Source organism: Equus caballus, chromosome 6 (assembly GCF_041296265.1).
Source record: "Equus caballus isolate H_3958 breed thoroughbred chromosome 6, TB-T2T, whole genome shotgun sequence".
Lineage (NCBI taxonomy): Eukaryota > Metazoa > Chordata > Mammalia > Perissodactyla > Equidae > Equus > Equus caballus.
This window is the reverse complement of record NC_091689.1, coordinates 64,686,044-64,704,937: the sequence shown is the minus strand read 5'-3', so window position 1 is coordinate 64,704,937 and position 18,894 is coordinate 64,686,044. Positions and strand designations below refer to the sequence as shown.

Below are 18,894 nucleotides of genomic sequence, written 5' to 3'. Positions count from 1 at the left end.
TTTTTTTTTAAAGATTGGCACCTGCACTAACATCTGTTGCCAATCTTCTTTTTCTTTCTTCTTTTCCCCAAAGCTCCCCCGGTACACAGTTGTATATTCTAGTTGTGAGTGCCTCTGGTTGTGCTATATGGGATGCCACCTCAGCACAGCCTGATGAGTGGGGCCATGTCTGTACCCAGGATCCAAGCCAGCGAAATCCTGGGCCGCCGGAGAAGAGCGCGTGAACTTAACCACTCGGCCACAGGGCTGGCCCCGCAACATTCTTTCTTGACAGAGTAAACATTTTCATCCAATAAACATTTATTGAGTGCTTAGTTTTATCACGTAACTTGGTAGGCACTGATGGTAAAAAGGCAGGGTCCTGGCCTCAAGGAGCTCAAACCCAAGCGGAGGGAGACGGACACATAAACAGAGAAGTGTAATAAAGTGTTACATGTGCAAGGATAGAATCATGTGTAAGGCACAGCAAGGTGTAGAGGTCAAAGTGACTCCATTACAGAGTGTCACAATCTAAGGGGCACAGACCGAGTAGTTGGGAAATGTGTGGCATGGCAGAATGGTCATTCATGCCTTGTGGTTATTTATCTATGAGGTGACTCTGGAATGTGTCGGGTCAGGTGTACCGGTTCAGAATTACCACGGCACCCAACCAATGGCTCCTCCCCTATGCCTAGACCTCGGCATAGTCCTTCCTAGTTTCACTTTATTGCTCCTCTGCCCCAGGGTGGTAAGGTATAATCAGTCCAGGACAAGAGGAGGAGGGACAGATTGACTCTAAATGCCCAACTTTATTGCCGGCCCCTGGTGGCCCGCTCTCTGTCAGCTCCCCTGAACACTGAAGAACCGAGGTCTGGCTGGAGTCCCTGAAGTCTCTCCCTGTCAGTCATTAGCAACTTTCTTCAACATCTATTTTTTACTTAGTAACATTTTTCGTTCATGAACAATCTGGGGTATTTTTTCAATATCATGCTTTTTTTTTTTTTAAAGCTTGCTGTTGTCTTTTTTTTTTAAGATTGGCGCCTGAGCTAGCAACTGTTGCCAATCTTCTTTTTCTTCTTCTTCTTTTTCTCCCCAAAGTCCCCCAGGACATAGTTGTGTGTTCTAGTTGTGAGTGCCTCTGGTTGTGTCATGCGGGATGCCACCTCAGCATGGCCTGGTGAGCAGTGCCATGTCGGCACCCAGGATCCGAACTGTCAAAACCCCGGGCCGACGAAGTGGAGCATGAACTTAACCACTCAGCCACGGGGCCGACCCCTCGTGTATTATTTTGAAGTTCATGTATTATTTCAAGTTCTGTTCCTAAAATCCTATGATTCATATTTTAAATCAAAATGATTTAACCTTCTTGTACACCCTGTTTGGAGAGAGCAGGGGAAGCAACACAAGAGAAGAAATGGAAGGAAATGTGAAATGTTTATTGAAGCAAGTTGCTTGAGGTTTAACAAGAATGAAACTAGCACTTAGAAAAAACTTATCAAAATGTTAAAAGCGGTTGCTTGGGGGCAGTGGGACACAAATGATATTTCCCTCTTCTTCTGATTTTTCTGTTGTCCCCTCATGGGCACATTACATTATAATGTAAAACAAACAAACAAAAAACCCTTAGTTTTTGAAAGAAACTCACTTCAACTGTTCCATAGGTTGCATTTTTGCTCCCTCCCTCTTTATGAGATAAAATGTTTCCATTTTATTTACTAATTTTTATAGTAATCTTTCCTCTGTGGATGCTCATCTAGAAGAGAAATGAATTATGCCATGTAAATGTTCTATATATTGACCAATGATGGTCTTTGGTCAGATTTCCAGCTTATGCTAACTTCCAAAGTGACAACTGACTTGGCACTCTTCTCCAATATCCAAAGAGAGATTCCACAGCCCTGGTCACAGGTCAGACATCCTCTGTTTACATACAAAGTCTACACAAAGGTCTATCTCAAGCTCCCCCTCTCTCTGAAGATTTTCTCAAACGTCCAAGCCATTGAACTATTTCTTTTTGGAACTTCTATTGCATTATATCTATCACATAAGTTTTATTTATATGATTTGTCATTGTTTCATCTGATAGTCTTCACTTAGAAAGCATTATTGCTTACCTACTGTGTGCTAGAAACTGTTAGCACTAAGGAGAACAAGTAGGATGGATTGCAGAAAATAGACATTTAGAATAGAGTGTAATACACAATAGCAGTTCATAAAAATGCACAATGCTTCGCAAATCCAGAAAGGGAGTAACTTACTCTTTGCCCGTCCAGATTGTCATCTGCAGGCTATGGAGCAGCAATCTTCCCATCTTTCCACCCCACACCTTGACTGCCATCCCTAAGAAGTTGCCATGGGCGTGTTAGAGTCCAGTGCACCCACTGGCATAGTGGTTGGAAGTGGGGCAAGCTTGCTTGCTCCTTTTTTTCTTAAGTTTTCACCCATAATCAAAGGTAGCAGGCTGAGTCAGGGGCTACTTCTGTAGAAGGCTTATTTATGGGCTCCTGCTGCTCTTATTTGATGACAGGTTTCTTTTTTCCAGTTTCTTCCTTCTGTGTGGCCATCTAGAGTGCAGTACGATTTGGGATGATGACCAAGAGTTGTGACAAGGCTCAGGATGGGTGCCTAACCTGGGCTTTGTGCTTCAGCTCAGAATCACAATGCAACCTGCAACGGTGTGTGGGTTTAAAGTCCGGCTAGCAACTTACCTCATTCCCTATGTGTTTATCTCCCTTGGGAAACTTATGAGGAAGGGTGACTGTTGTTTCGAGCGGATTTGAGTATTCTGAATACCCCTTTCATAATACTATCAACATCCTCCTCAATTTCTTACATTCGCCATTTTGGGTAGAGATTGGGTTTTATATTTATTTTATAGTCACCTAAACAGCAACCAGAGAATTAGGTACATAGCGGATGCTTAATTAAAAAGATATTACAACTTGGTAGATGGAGAAATTCTCTTTGGAGCAGATCTTTATATATCGATTGAATTCAGTTTCAATTATAAAATGCTGCTAATTTTTTTAAAAGAAAGTTTTGTGAAAAGAAGAGAGAGGTATAATATAGTAAGATAAAGGTAGAAATTGCTGAAAGTGTGAGGGGTCATAATGAGCCAGTGGTTCTTCTCCCTGGCTGTGTATCAGAATCACCCATGACGTTCTTTTTAAAAGCCTATGACCTAGACCTTTCTCTAGAGATTCTAATTCAGGAAGTGGGTTGGCATACAGCAACCGTACTTTTCAAAGGCTGCGTAGATGATCTTGATGCATGGCAAGGACTGTAAGCCATTGTCCCAAATTTTAAAAAGAAGGAAATCCAGGCACTAACGCATCTGAAATGAGCCTGGTCCTTCACCCTTGTCAATTAAAAAAAAAGTGAAATTTTTACTTAGTAAAGCTATAGGTGCTCAAACATTCGGAACTTTGGCAAGTTTTATCAAAGATGATTTAAGAGCTGCCCAAGATAATGCTTATCACTTATTGCTTGTGTAAACCTAGCTGTAATTTTCATTTTTTAAAAAATTGATAACAACTTAGGACAGAAATTTAGAGTCGGAGGTAATCAACTCATGTCTCCACCCTTGTTATCCACTCCCCGTAATGAATGCTCAATAAGCCCCTAGTGAATGAGTGAATGAATGATGCTGCTTCCTCATTTTTACAGAGAAGGCTCAGATTAGTTTTGCCAATTGCCCACAGTCTCACTGCTGTGGCGAGTTGATGGCAGTGTCGGGACTGAAAACCAGGTTAGCCCTGTCATCGACTCCTCCCGTCCTGCTACATGCTTTGCTCACTTCCAAACAACTGTTGATTGTTCCAAAAGTTAAATCCGTCCTTCGAGAAGGCTATTAGCTTCCATATAGAGCATTAAAAATAATGGGCTGCACAGGGTTTAAAAGCAATTCTCAAAAAATAATTAACAAAAATACTTAGAGTGGCAGCAACACTACGTGAGTGAAATGGCTTCCAAAGGGACTGCTTTGAAAGGGACACATTTATTTCTTCATTTACACTCTAGTTTCTTAAAACTCAGTCTTTGATTGTACATTTCTAAGTTGCACAATGTTACCCTCCACTTACAGGTGTGCCAATGAGAGGCATCAATGTGCCAAGTTTAGTTTACTAGTTTCCTTCCGGCCACTATCTCACTGGACAAGTTTGGCTCAGAACATCCTACAAAGCAAAAAAAAAAAAGGAAAGTTAACTAAACTTTGATCTGTAATTGGTGTCTCTGTTTTCACATCATACATTTTTAGATAAGACTGCCAGATTGCCTACCTAACTGCCTTTTGTAAGCCGTCCTGTAGAACCAAGAGGAACTGTCGTTTTAGACGCCTTCTCACCACACCCCCTCGTTAAGCCGCCATTGAGAAAACACTTACAACAATGAGGCAGCTCATTGTTGTTGACCAATCTCCCTTCAACAATCAGAAGATTGGAGTAGGACTTTGGTCCTAAATAATAATTTTGTTTTACAATATAATTTTTGCTGCTATCATGTCTTCCAAGAGAAAATAACACAGAACTTGAGTCAACAAAGAAATGCATAAAATGAAAGTTTTCTCTGCTATATTGAGAACAGCTTCTTTGGATAAAAGAGAAAAATGAGTACTAAATTCTAAGACAGGAAAAAGATTTTTAGAGAAATTTCTGTTTTTTACTGATACGACCAAAGTGAGAAAATAGAGCCTCTTTAAACAAAAGTAAAAGTTGTGTGAGATTCGGTGCCATGTAAGAGAATCATTCTGCTTTCTGTTAAGCTTACTTCTCACCCGAGAACAATATCTTCCCCAGAGCACAGCCAAACCACCAAGGATTATGCCGTGTACATCAGCGCATATATCTAAATGGACTGGCAGACAACAGCTGTTGTTTGCCTTGGGAAATTTTTAATTCTTCCCTTCCAAAGCTATAAATTCTGCTGAACATCGCTCCACTTTTATGCTGACCCTCACTATGCTCTATTCATGCAAACAGCACTTGATAGATGTTGTAGCTTGGAGCTGAACTCAACATTTGTTGAGTCTCTAACTATGTACAAGATTCTGTATGAGTCTGGGGCAGATGAAAAGACAAATATCTGATTTCCACTCCTTTCCACTCAAAAGATTGATCTGAAGTCCTTTTCAAGTTTTTGTGTATCTTAAAATAATGTTTCTTTCACCCCAGAATCTCTGGACTAGAACTGCTTAGCTATTAAATGATGAACTTTAAAGCTAAATTTTATTTTATTTTATTTTTTGAGGAAGATTAGCCCTGAACTAACAACCACCAATCCTCTTCTTTTTGCTGAGGAAGACTGGCCCTGAGCTAACATCCGTGCCCATCTTCCTCTACTGCATATGTGGGACGCCTAGCACAGCACGGCTTGACGAGCAGTGCCATGTCTGCAGCTGGGATCCAAAACAGCCAAGCCTGGGCTGCCGAAGCAGAACGTGCAAACTTAACCTAAAGCTAAATTTTAGATTGGGGGAAAATATGCTGTGTACCCAGAAAGCCCAGGAGACAGTTAAGTGGGAGAAATCGAATTTCTTAAATTTAGTGGTTTAGTTTATATTTTGTAGCATGAGACTTTGTATGTAGTTTTGTATGACAATGGGCCTTTGGGCTGGTGTGGGAGGTGAAGTAAAATGTCGTTCTCTTATTGTCACCCCTGACTAGGTCCTGCAAGCACCCTAGTGTCTAAAAGTGTCAGGACACTCTGTTCATTGTGTCAAGAAAAGAAACCTCGCCACTGTGCGCACGATCGTGTGAATGAATATTCAGCACCTCCAGCTCAGATTTGCTGCTAATGATCCAGATTCTGAATTTTCAAGGGCCAATTGTGTGGCCTCCTTCTTGCATGTTGCCTTTCTTTTTTAGCAGTTTCGTTATTTGTTCACACCTCTAGGAGAAGAAGTGGAGAAAGAAAATGAAACATAAATTCACCAACCTTTTTTAACAACATCCTTAATCTTGCCAAGTTCTCTGGTTCCAGGAGGGCTTGTGGGAGAGCATGGAGCACTCAGTGGAAGCTATCTTTTGCTGTGCCATCAGAAAACAAAACACACATCCTCACATCAGGACAAAGTGAATCCTCTTCATATGAAAAGACAGTAAGCTAACCTAAGTAAATATTTTACAATGGCACTGCAAAAAAAAAAAAAAAAAAAAAAAAAAATCCTGGCTAGAATCAAGATCCAACCATCTGAAAGTTTCAATTACCCAAGTGCTCTGCACCAGCAGAGAGACTGCGACCCTGTACGTGGATGTTTGAGGGTTGTAGAGAACCCACAGAATGGTACACAGCTGAATCAGATCTGCTGCCTTCTTAAACAGGTAGCCTTAAACCAAGAGGCATGAAATTTAGTTTGTTTGTTCTTGATGACTTTCACATAGTTTGCTGACACCATTTTGTAGAGCCTTTTAGGGGGCATTTGAAACTAAGGCTATAGAGTCAAGCCAGTGTTTCCGATGCTGTGTGAGTGCAGTCATGAGAAACTGCAAACACACCCATGCACAGCTTTTGTTTACTGGCGACAGTTTAAGAAACACAGAGCCCCCGTGCAAAACTGTGAAGGAGAGGGGATTTCTCTTGACTTAGGGCCACCTGGCTGTTGAATCCTCCTCTGTCCTGATGGTACAGCGTCCCCCTTGCCCGCCCCCCACATCACAGTGACTGGCTCTTGTCCCCAGCAAAACAGGAGAGGGCAATCCATCAGTGTGAGTGAGATCCAGGCCACATGTGACAAGCTTAATCTCTTCCACCCCTTCCCAACACCGTCAGTATAAAAGTGCAAACCCCTTAGCGTGACTCCCCTGCAGGCACCTCAGCCCTCATCTTCTCTTCTCTGTCCCATCTCCATGCCTGGAACACACCACCCCCTACTATGTCCCATTCAGCTGGTCTGATTTCCTCCAGGAAGCCTGCCTTGACCCCCAGCCTTGGTCAGTTCTGCCTCTCAAGACCCCTTCTAGGGCAGCTGTGCTTCTCCTTTGAAAGTCCCCACATTGTTGTCGGTTCTTCAGTTCTTCAAATGATGTTCTGTTGCCTCCTGGGCTGTAAGCCTGTGTGTCTCTGAGCTCTTACCATACTGTTGCATCTCCAGCACAGAACCTGGCCCACAGCAAGTGCCAAATAAATATGTGATGAGTGAATGATTGAATGAATTAATCTAGTCCAGATATCTACACCAATATCATATCTTTAGAGAATCCTATATCTTTAAACTCCTCAGGAGGCCTTCAGGTTTTTACCCCAGACTAGCTGCTCCCACAGGGAGAACACACCAGGGGCATAACCAGGTCTAAGATGCTGGCTTTAAAATATACTGTTTGAACATCCTTATCTAGAGTTTGTCTTAATTCCAGGATTATATTTAGCAGAACTTTGATACCACTATAAGAATTTAGAGAGCCCTGCAAGATAGGGCCACCACTCATAGTCTCCCTTTCATTCATTACTGAATGTGATTCATATAACCCAATATTCTACGGCCAATCCAATACTTACAAGTCTTCTATCTATGAAAAGATTGAAAGACAGAGAGACTGAATAAATTATTTCATTGGAAAAATTCAGGTTGAATATCTAAATGAAAACAGAGAGAAAGAGACAGTGAGTTAAAAGAATTCCTACATCTGAAATACTTTAACAATTAAAAACTGGCCACCAGGGGCTGGCCTGGTGGCGCAGCAGTTGAGTGCGCACGTTCCGCTTCTCAGCGGCCTGGGGTTCGCCGGTTCGGATCCCAGGTGCAGACATGGCACTGCTTGGCAGAAGCCATGCTGTGGCAGGCATCCCATGTATAAAGTAGAGCAAGATGGGCATGGATATTAGCTCAGGGCCAGTCTTCCTCAGCAAAAAGAGGAGGATTGGTAGTAGTTAGCTCAGGGCTAGTGTTCCTCAGCAAAAAGGGGAGGATTGGTAGTAGTTAGCTCAGAGATAATCTTCCCCCCCCCAAAATAATTCAAAATGCATTTTTTATACTCAGAATATAATTCAATTTAAAAATCATGAAAATTGTAGCTCTTGTAATTTTTTAATTTTAAGAAATAAGCTCTGTGAATTATATAGAATTGTATTTCCCATGACAACTAACAGTTCAAGAAAACTGCCTCTTTGAAATGCAGGTTTGAAAGGCTGAGGTATCAGCTCTCTAAGACAGCTAAACTGAATATGCTGCTTATGATTGCCATCATTGTTTAAAAAAATGAAAATTCTCATAAGGACTACAAAAAATAAAGTTATCCAGATGGTAAGAGAAGGAAAAGACAAGCCATAGACTGGGACAAAATATTTGCACATCACATACTGATAAAAGACTTATACCCAGAATATATAAAGAACTCTCAAATTCAATAATAAAAAAGGGACAAATGATTGGGATAGACACTTCACAAAAGAATATATATGGATGGCAAATAAGCATCTGGAAAGATGTGCAATATTATTAGTCCTTAGGAAAATGAAAATTAAAACCACAATGAGATATCACTACACACTTATTAGAACAACTAAATTAAAAAGACTGAGCATTGCAAGTGTTGACAAGTACATGGAGGAACTAAAACTCTCATACATTGCTGGTAGGCATGCAAAATAGTATAAGCACTTTGGAAAAGAGTTTGGAAGTTTCTTAAGAAGTTAAATATACACCCACCATATGACCCAGCCCAAGAGAAATGAAAGCTTATGTCCACACAAAGACGTGTATGCAAATGTTCACAGCACCTTTATTTGTAACAGCCCTAAAGTGGAAACAATCACATGGCGGAACTACAAAATAATTACTTCAAGAGTAAAAAGCCAGAAAGAAAAAGTACACATGGTGCTATGAAATCCTAGAAAATGCAAACTAATCTATAGAGGCAGAAAGCAGATCAGTGGTTTCCTGAAATACGGTAGGGGAAATGGGGAGGGGTAGGAGAGATGGATTACAAACGGACAGGAGAAAATTTTGGAGGGTGATAGATATGATCATTATCTCGATTGTAGTGATGATTTCATAGATGTATACATATGTCAAAACGTATTAAATCGTACACTTTAAATATGTCCAATTCATTATATGTCAATCATACCTCAATAAAGCTTCTGAAAATGAAAAAAAATAGGTAGATGTGGTCAGTATTTGTAGTTTAAGTGGAGCCTGAAAAACAATCAATTTTTAACCAAGATGATATTTAAAGAGCAAGTGTGTATAATAAGTTAGTGATGACGCCCTGAAAAGTCTGAGTTTGACCTTCAAATAATGGCGGACATTTTTCGCGGCTACCGCAAGGAAGTTTCCTGATTTATTTTTACTTCATCTCTACTAAGTTGTAAACAAGGTGTATTTACTTTCTTGTGACCAATGAAACCCTGGCCATTTCCTCCCTAGGATGCTTTTAACCATGACAGTTCTGCTTTCCATGTCCTAGGATATTTCACTAAAAGAAATTCGTGAACTTAATACAGAAATTACATGTATCACATATTTCATTTGAATTTTCGAGATGGCTGAAAATGAATTTTTCCTTGTCTACCAGTTTTATGGTATTAAATAAATCTTCATTTCTTCATTCATCCTTGAAGACACCATTTAAGTTTAATCATCCACATACATGAGCCACAGTCAACATAATAACAAAAAGAAATAAGAGAAATGATCAGGGCAATATATTTTAATGTAGTGGGATTTAATTTCCAGATTTCTTGAAATATAAAATATGAAGATACAATAACTAGTTCGTCAATCCTTAAAACAGCTTCTTAAGAGAAATACCATGGACTTCTCATATAAGATAATGATTGAGCTTATGCATTTGCCTATCCTCCTTCCCAAGAGCCTATTGAAATGGCCATAAAGAAATAAAAAAGGGAGAAAAAAAAAGAATAAGCCTGTAAGAGTAAAGAGAAAGGGAAGGATCGTCAGCACAGGAAAGAGATCAAGAAATATCTGGATGTTGGGAAGAGGAAGGGGGCATGGTGAGGGGAGAAACAGCCCTGACTACCCCCAGAAGGAAGGGTTCCAGAGGCAGGATCCCAAGCAGAGCCCTAGGGAGGCCCTGGGCTCTGCATCTGCAGGTATTGAGGGCAAAGTTCAGAAGCGGACCTGAAAACTGGGGACTTAACTCAAGATCTCTTTAGAGAACAGTTGTACCCATCATCTCTATCTCCACCTCCACTCTTCAACGCAGAGCAACACCCTCACACGCCACCCTGACATTTATCCCCGTGCTCTTTTCTAAAGAAATGAAACAAACTGAGATTTGCCCCAGAGTAAAGTTTCTCCAATTCTGGAAGTTGGAAGTCACCAGAAGCCTGCCAATCATTATATCCTGTCCCATTGTCTAAGTATGAATGTCAACCAACGATCACAGAATGTAGAAGTAAAACCAATAGCACAAAACAGAAGGACCAAAATGAATAGCCCTAAAAGGAACAGGGAGAATTTGGGAACCAGAAGAGAAGTGGTTAAAATTTTGAATCAGTATCCTCAGGGCTGTCAATGAAGACATCACATCCATAAAATGAGAATTGGAAGCTATCAAAATAGTAGATTGGAGCAAGAAGTCAGATGATTCTGAGAGAGAGCTCTGTAAAGGAAGTAGATTCTTCACGGTATGATGATTGAAAAACAGGATATTTTTGAGGATATGCTGAAAACACATTTGTCTTTTAGGCTGGAAATCTCCTTTAAGTGGCACAAAGATCTCACCTGACTTTGAGCCTGTAGAGAAGAACCTACAGTGAACAGTATTTACAAAGTCACAGCAACGCATATGCTGTCCATTGATAGCTCAATCAACATATAGACACGATATAGGAAAAATAATTTGATACAGGATAAAAATTAACATTTTTATCACATTGACTTCGACAATGTGAAGTGTACACTGTCCAAAAGAGGGAAGCAGAAGAGAAGGAGTAAAGGTGGAGGGAATGCTAATAAAGTTGTATCCTCTTCTTTCATAGGATAGAGCCAAGAGACTGTCTCCAAAAATAGTGGAGGAAAAAAGGAAAAAAGGTACTGAGGCAGCAAGTAGAGACCTAATTATCTTATTTATATTTAAAATAACATATTAGCATCTAATTAGGGATAATGCAATTGAGCTGTATCCTCATCTTTCACAGCAGGGACCTTTTAGACACTGTCTAAAATTGCTAAGACACAGACGAGTAAGCCTATTACTTAGAGCTGTAATGGTAACGACCCAAGGAACTGAAAGCAGCAATGCATAAGGGTAGATATTTACTTCTGGGGAGAAGTGATGGGTTACTGGCTAGGAGACTTTTTTCCCACAAAAAATCCTCCTGGAATATTTGGATTTTTTACCATGTACTTGAATTATTTTTATACACATTTTTAAAATTCTAAGGTGAGTATATATAGATCATACTGAAATAAGCAGGATCTATTACCCATCAAATACTATAAGAGACTCTCATGACTTGAGAATTTCACATACTCTATCTCATTTGATCTACACCTGGGGTGGGGGTGGGGTTAGGTGCTGCTATCCTTTTGCATCAGTGAGAAACCAAGATGTGGTGCATTTAGATGGCTTCCCCCATGCATATAGGTGATAAGAGGCAGAGGGAAAGCGAGCGGTAGTCTTCTGATGCCATCTCCAGTATTCTTTCCTCTGAACCAGTGGTCCTCAAAAGTTTGGTTTCAGCACTCCTCTATACTCTTAATTAAAATTATTGGGGCCGGCCCCAAGGCCAAGTGGTTAAATTGGCGAACTCCGCTTCAGTGGCCCGGGGTTTTGCTGGTTCGGATCCTGGGCGCAGACATGGCACCGCTCGTCAGGCCATGTTGAAGTGGCATCTCACACGACACAACTAGAAGGACCCACAACTAAAACATACAACCATGTACTGGTGGAAGTTTGGGAGAAAGAGCAAAAAAAAATTATTAAGAAGCCCACAGACATTTTTTTATGTAGCTCTTATCTATTGATATGTACTGTAGTAAAAGTTGAAACTGAGACATTTTAAAATATTAATCCACTTAAAAACCAAATTAAAAACTCATATGGTAATATAAATATTTTAGTAAAAATAACTAGTTTCCAAAACAAAAAATAGTAAAAACAGGGGCATTGTTTTAAATATCTGTAAATCTCTGGATTGAGAGAAGACTGCTGGATTCTCATAACTGCCTCTGCATTCACGGTGTTGTGATGGCACCGATCAAGTTGCCCCTGGGAGGACTCCACTGTACACATAAAAAGGGCAAATGATATCAGTATAATTAAGGAAATAGCTTTGACTTTGTAAATCCTCTGAAAGGGTCTCAGGGACCTCTATGGGTCTCCAGACCATACTTTGGATTCCATTCCTTGAGGGAGCTCCCCAAGAAGTATTCAAAGTCTTCAGTGTTGTTCCCACAATTCATTTCTTGAACCTCAAGTTAGTTCTAATTTTATTATTTGTGTAATAGTTGTTGACAAATCCATCTCCTCTACCAAGCTGTAAACTCATCAGTGTTCCAGCCCCCACCTAGTGCCTAATACCTAGGGAATACTCAGTAAATGTGGAATAAATAAATAAATGAAGCCAAGAAATACACTACAGCAACTAAGGAAAAATAGTATGAACTACAGAGCTCTGAGAGAGATATAGGGTAACCAAACTAGAATATAGTGACATCATCAGGAAAAGAAACCAGTAAGTCAAGCTGAGTGGGTCTGAATCTCATCTCTGCCACTAATTAGCTTGATTTTTTATTTTTGAGCAAGATACTTAATCTCTCTATGTCTCAGTCTCCTCATCTGTAAAATAACTCTGCTTGCAGAGTTACTGTGATGAGGAAATGGGATAATTTATACAAAGTAATGGCAAGTACACACAATGCTTGACCAATGATGAGCACTTATATTTATTACTACTTCTGTTGTTGAAAGGGCAAAGCTGTCGCTCTCTCCATCTCTCCCATTTGACTAAGAAGTGGGGCTAAAAAGGGAAACAATACCTAACTTGGAAGAGGAACTTACCCAATAAGCATTTATTCAGTGAATTCTGAAACATAAAATATCAGATGCTGAAGTGAAGCAAATTTCCTCTAGCTTACTTGGAACTAGCAAATCATAGACCACAGGGAAAAATTAGAGTAATGACAATAGATGATTAGAGAACAAGAGGTGAAGCATACAATTCAGGGATGTTTGTATAGATTTTTTATAGTGCTTTGACACTTTGAAAGGATTTCAATAGTGGTAATCAATCCACTTGTTTGGATCTTAGTAAATACATGAAGACCCTTAAAATAGCACTATATGAGCCAGACCCATGGCCTAGTGGTTAAGTGTGGTACGCTCCATTTTGGTGGCCCAGGTTCAGTTCCTGGGTGCACACCTATACCATGCATTGGCAGCCATGCTGTGGAGGCGACCCACATACAAAATAGGGGACAATTGGCACAGATGTTGGCTCAGGGCAAATCTTCCACAGCAAAAAAATAAAATGAAAATAAAATAGCACTATATTCTGAAGTCTGCTCTTAAAGTCATTGGAGGAAGATGGTCTAATAACGGCTTAGGATAGTTCTTGCTTAGAGCAATTGGAAATAATGCCATACATTCTGAAGACAAGTTTCTTAGTTCAGCTTTATCATATATCTATTGAGTTACACTGAGAATAATTTATTGCAGTCAACGCTCATTTAACCCCTAATTTCAATGACGTGTAGTAGTGCTGAATATTCATTCACACTGTGTACACCCAGATGGACAAAGAAATGCAGCTTCTTCATTTCATTATAACTTTTCAGATTTCCTCAAAAGTCCCCACATTGTTGGGGAATTGGAAAGTGTGGGGGTGGCCAGTGGGTACATATTTTTTTTAATCTGCAGATGTTAATCTTGTCCAATCATTTTCACTGTCTCTTCAGATAACTCTGTTTCTGCTTGGATGACTTCGCATTCAGAAGTTGGCTCTCTCCTCTGTTCCTCTCTAGAAACAGAGGAGGAAAGAGGGCTGAAGTTTCTGCATCCTTCCAGAAGCTTAGGGGAGATGCAGGGGGGCTGCTCTTTGGACTGGTGACTGCTGAGGTGTGACAGGTGCTATCAGGCTTTTGAAGGTGAAAACTTAGTTTCCAGCACTGGAGTCTGTGGTCCTGGTCACTTGCCTCTATGTCTTCACACCCTTTAGCCTCTCCTCTCTGTTCGTAAGCCTCTGCTGGTCTACAAGATCTTCTGCACCCCTGAGACCCCTCACTGGGGGTCCCCTTTAAGGTTGCATTTGTGAGCAGGAGGAAGCAGTTGCTCACCTCTCAATCCACATTGTCCTCCACTCCACGCCATCTCCCCCACGCCATCTTGAATGTGCATCCAGCAAGGCTGGAGCTTTTTCTAGGAGCTACACCCTCTTCTATACTATCCTCAGAGAGGTAAGGCCCTAGTCCAAAGGCCCTTCAGCTTCCACATCCTATCTGGATGTTTCTAAAACCTTACTTCCTAAGCTTTCAACCTTACGTGGGATATAGGGGCAAGAGTTTGATATTGATCTCCTCAAACTCCTTGTCTTGCTTCCCTTGGACCAGAAGCAGCAGGCTGCAGCCTTTCTGCTTCCTCTGTGTCGTATCTTCTTTTCTCCTTAGTCAGCCATCCTCATAGCTTAGCTATCTTAAGGGGAAGGGCCATCCTCTCTGCACTGTGGAAGAAAATCTGTGATTCAAATTCTCTGCTTTGTCTTGATACTTAAAGAAATTTAGAAAATTCTTTCTGGACAAAATCTGGCTTAAATGATTGTTGCCTCTTTTGAAAATCCTATTTTGATGTCAGAGGCTAAATACCAACTCTTCCTACCGCTTCGTATTCCTTCTGTAACATTCCTAAATCCTCTCAAGGCAAATGGGTGCTTCTGAAAGAATAAGAAAAATATATGAGAAAATCTCATTAATGTATCTCAAAAGTATCCCCCATTACAACTGATTGTGATTACTCCAAATCCAGGCAATTCTAAAGGACAGCATTAAGTTGCATCTTAAGAAGCCTTCCAACTACTTTTAAAAGGCCGAAACAAAGAGCAAAAAATTGTTAGTAGAAAGCAGAACCAATTCTCTGGGAGTTTCAAAACAAAAGAAATGCTTGCTGAATACAGGAATACTTTTCAAGAGTTCCCCTAGAATTCCATAATTCTAATCAGCCAAGTAGATAATTGATGTTGGGTGACACCATTTCCTTAAATTATTTTTTTTCAAAACTAGGTTCATAATCTCTCTTTAAAAAAATCTAGCTTTCTTTATCTTTTAATCTTGTTAATGATACCACATTTCTCCCAGCATGATAATCATCTTCAACCAATTTCATTCAAACCACATTGTCTACACAAATGGCAGGTACTGTGTTAGCCATTGTGGCATACAATGGGTCTAGGGCACAAACTCTGCCCCCACAAAATATCTATATAACATCCTCTATCTAATCAATCACTAAGTCATATAGATTTTTCCTTTGAAATGTACCTCATGTTTTCCTCTTGTTCCTCTTTTCTACTGTCATCATCTCCTCATATCCGAGTCACAGCTATGGTAGTTCGATGACCCACCCGCTCCCGCCACCCTCCTCCTGCCACCCAGGACACAACACCATCATCAGTTATTTCTTGATCCCAATATTATTTGTGCTCAATAAACACTTGTTAGATTTAATTCAGTTTTCCAGTCCCCACAAAGACGTCTCTGACCAGCATAAGAACTGTATCCAGAGGAGAGAAGACTATCTATAATGTCAATATTATTTCATTCTTGTGGAGCAACCATCAGTTCTTGCCCTTTACTCCACTGTGTCATCCCACTACTGCCATGACAGGCTCACAACATGGTCTTAGGTGGACCACTCTTTGGATCATTCTGGCATTTTTAAAACTTCTTTTCTTCATCTTTCTTTGGATGCCTTACATACAATATAATAATTTCTTAGTGCCCTTTTCTTCAGTGTTTTGTGTCAGTCACAAACTTAATCCTATGAATATATTGCCTTTGCTATTAATTTCATCCTCACGTGTCTTGAAATATTGAAAAAGCAATGTTAAGGAATGGTGACATTATTTTAAAGACTGCAATGTAATGTAATTAATGGTCATTTTCCTGTCTAGGGAGAGGGGGTCAGGAGCAAGGTGGACAGCATCCAGGCTCCAGGACCAAGCCAACTTCAGAGAACTCCTACTTCAACCTTGCTCAGGTGTGAGTTCTTAGGTCACTGTGAGGGACACAGAATACCACTTAAATCTCTTCAGAGAAAGAGTGGTGATTTGCTCAGATGATACAACTGTTGGTAAACAAGCTTGTTTGTATTTATTGAATGGAGGGAAAGTCTTTCATACCTACTGGCTGCCCGGGTTGGTGAGGGTAGAAAGCAGGGAAGATTTTAAAGGGAAGCCTGCTCTTTTCTGTCATAAAGAGAAACATGGTAAAGGAGGAGCTAAAGACTGAGAAATTGCTGGAGGAGAACAAGCTGCAGTCCCCAGTGTCAGGGTTCTTCTGCAAGGTGACGCAGGTTCAGTCCTGTGGAGAGCTGTTGACTATCCTTTGTGCGTTCTGATGCTTTTTCCAATCTTTTTCAATATGATTATTAATATATAAGTAACATACACATCATACAGAAAAAAATAAAAATAGAGATGAGAAAAAAAATAGGCAAAATTTATCACTTTTACCCAAACACTATAAATGCTTTCTAGGTTATTTTTTCTCTCATGCGTATGGTATAAACCTCAATAATATTCTATCCTCTGGTAAATATTTGTTGGCTAACTGAACTAATTGACTCATTAAAGGCTATAATCAAACAGTCATACGAGTTTGTGCTCTGGTATTTTTTTCCACTTTAACAGCCATTTTAGTTTTCAATATTGGTAGATGGTTGTTGACTTCATTTTAAATGGTTTTGAAAAGTTGTGTTGAGTGGATATGCCACAATTTACTTAATAATATCTATATATTTGGGGAACATTTACATCCTGTTTCCAGTTTTTCTATTATAGATAACACTGCGATAACAAGCTTCTTCCACATTTTGTGGACTACTTCTTTTGGATAGATTCTTTAGATTAGGGGTAGGCAAACTTCTTCTCTAAAGGGCCAGATACTAAATATTTTTGGCTGAGCAGGCCGTATGGTCTCTGTCTCAGCTACTTGGTTCTGCTGATATAGTATAAAAGCAGCCATAAACAATACACAAAGGAATGAGCATGTCTATGTTCAAATAAAACTTGATATATGTGCAAGGAAACTTGAGTGTATTTAGTTTTTAATGGGTCATGGTGTGTTATTCTTTTTTGATTTTGTTTCAGTCATATAAAAAATGTAAAAATCATTCTTAGCCCACAAGCTGTACAAAAATAGGCAGCAGATTAGATATGGCCAGTTGGCCTACAGTTTGCTCTAGAGTCTAGGGATCATTGGGTCAAAGGATACACAATCAGCCAGGTCCTTGCTGGGAATTTTGATGGTTACCTTCAACCATATTTCTTGGTTCTTAAATCTCTGAGTTCAGGCACTTAAATAGCCAGTGTTTTCATCCTGGACCACATAATTATTAAAAGACTATGCAAAAGAACTACCCTTGCAGTTTATTACCTCTGGCCAGTAACAATTTTCTTAAAATCAACTTAGGATGACAAGACCATATGACAGGTCATCTGGTCCAACTTTCTGCCATGGCCATCTGAAGCAAGAAAAGCTCCAGATTAAAAGGTATCCAGGGGGCCAGCCCAGTGGCGTAGTGAATAAGTTCACATACTCTGCTTTGGCAGCCGAGGCTTCACAGGTTCAGATCCCAGGCGCGGACACAGCACCATTCGTCAAGTTTCTCTGTGGCAGCATCCGACATAAAATAGAGGAAGACTGGCATAGATCTTAGCTCAGCAATGATCTTCCTTAAGCGAAAAGAGGAAGATTCACAGCAGATGTTAGCTCAGGGCCAATCTTGCTCACACACACACCCAAAAAGGTGTCCAGAACGGGCACTCCAAGATTTCATTATCTAACCTTAATCTTCCCAATTCAAACAATATTTCATTCTAATTTTTCAGTTGAGCCTGGGAACACCTGGCCAGCTGCCACTGTCAAACACACAGACAATTATTAAGCTAATCCCTCTGCATTTCTTTCTCTATTCTGGGTTGATAATGATGAACAAGAACTATTTCCTTTTGTGGACTGTGAAACTGAAGTATAAAAGTGTCTTTTCTCTGATTGGATGGTGACTCAGAAAAAGGGAAAACCATGTTCCCTGCCCCTAGGGCTAACTGTCATGATCGTAAATTAATATTTATTAAGCATCTGCTGGTTGCATTCCACTGTGTGATGCACAATGGCAATTAGTCCCATTCATTACTGCACATTTAAAATTTTTTTCAATTTGTTAAATTGTATCTTGGATGATTAGATTGCTTCAGGCCATAAGTACAAAATTGAAAATATTCAATTAGGACACATATAACAAAGCAGTGGCAGTTAAAACACGGTGCATTAAAATATCAGCTTAACAGTTACTAGTCTCAAAATCTAGAAGGACCAGATGTACAAGATGTTCTGAAGGCCAGAGGACTTGGTCAGACCAAGAAGGGCAGTAAACTCTTTACAAAGAGGACATCCTTTTCCCAGAGATCGATAGATGGAATCTGGGGCCCCAGATTTGTGGTGGTTTACCTTATCTGCCAGAGCTTTTCTAAATTGTTTCTTAATTTAAGATATGAAGAAGGTACACGTCCTGTTCTTATTCCAACTAGAAGTTAAGACTCTTTCAAATAAAAATACTCATTTAAGAACTCTTCTTTATACTCACCCCCAGGCTCTAAATATTTTTTCATGGGATGTTTGTATAAACCAGGCAATAAACTACATATGAAGAAAATAATCATTTCTCTTTACGAGAATGTCATAGAAACTAAGGCCAAAGTTACTCATGGCCGAGGGTCGCTAATGGGTAAAGTGGTATT

The 18,894-nt window shown here is 40.0% G+C and overlaps 1 long non-coding RNA gene across 1 annotated transcript in view; it reads right to left on the bottom strand.

The window, feature by feature from the left end:
• Positions 1-18,894, bottom strand: part of LOC102149623 (uncharacterized) — a 73,194-nt gene that overhangs the window by 4,962 nt on the left and 49,338 nt on the right. Inside the window, exons 2-3 of the long non-coding RNA XR_011440002.1 lie at positions 5,914-6,005; positions 4,062-4,154 (exon numbers count right to left, since the gene is read on the bottom strand). This is a non-coding gene — a long non-coding RNA (uncharacterized lncRNA). The remainder of the gene's footprint in view (positions 1-4,061; positions 4,155-5,913; positions 6,006-18,894) is intronic.